Consider the following 1,198-nt stretch of genomic DNA (forward strand, 5'->3'; position numbering starts at 1 on the left):
GTTTTTCTTGTTTCCACTTGGTTGATTTCACCCCTGAGTTTGATTATTTCCTGCCTTTTACATGTTCTGTTTTCCTATCCTCTTCACATCTATAAAGCTGAACTTATTTCAGGAATCCACATGGACCTCTTCTCCAGGAAGACCCTGGACTTTACCCGGAACACCATTAATACTTACTGAGTTACATTACCCATTCCATTGCTCCAGTCAGGGAAGTCTTGCAAACATTGTTGATTTCCTGTACAGATCTTAAGGTTTCTTTTAATCCTGATTACAGTCGTTACAATCATTATCTTCCCTCATATAAATTAAACTATGTTGCCAATTGTATTCAAAATGACTTTCATTATCCAGCTAATCCTGTCACTTACCATGCAAGCAATACCTTTGCCACTTTCCCAAAAGGTCTATAATATCTTCAGATACTCTTTGGTTCTTTTGGGGGACTGCTGGGTTCCACTGCATTGATGCCTAATTGGACTGATGCTGATTAACTGGGAACTTTTCAAATAAACCAGATTGGGAGCTAGAGAGATGTCTCAGTGGTTAAGAGCAGTGGCTCTGTTTTTTTTTTTTTTTTTTTTTTTTTTTTTTTTTTTTTTTTTTTTTCTAGAATACACACAGTGGTCAGCAACTCTATAAATACAGTTTCCAGGATCTTCTGGCCTCTGTGGACATCAAGTATACAGGAGATACAAACATACATACAAGCAAGACATTCATAGAATCTTACAAATAAACAAAATTTGCAATCTTATTACTCCTTTTAGCACTGTATAACTAAATATACACATCTCTTTCCTTATGTATCCTCTTTTTGTCAGTTGAGGATTCAGTCCTGTCATGTATTGAACTTTTAAGCCAAGTCTCTATTTGTATTAAAGCTATCAGCCACATAAAATAGTCTATTATCATGAGCAACAGTCATTATTCTATGACATAAGACACAAGGGATATTTTTTTTTACAACACCCTAAATGCCCACACAACATTGAGACAGGTATATCAATGTACCTGACAAAACTTTTAAGTAAAATCTCAGTTTCATCAACATGAAGACCTGCTTATGTTAGACCTATACTTGAAGGGTTTGTACCTCCTTTAAAGCTATCAAAATTGTCTCCCATGGGCTGGCAAGATGGCTCAGCTTCTCTCTCTCTCTCTCTCTCTCTCTCTCTCTCTCTCTCTCTCTCTCTCT

The sequence above is a fragment of the Mus caroli genome, chromosome 7 (genome assembly GCF_900094665.2).
Source record: "Mus caroli chromosome 7, CAROLI_EIJ_v1.1, whole genome shotgun sequence".
Taxonomy (NCBI): domain Eukaryota; kingdom Metazoa; phylum Chordata; class Mammalia; order Rodentia; family Muridae; genus Mus; species Mus caroli.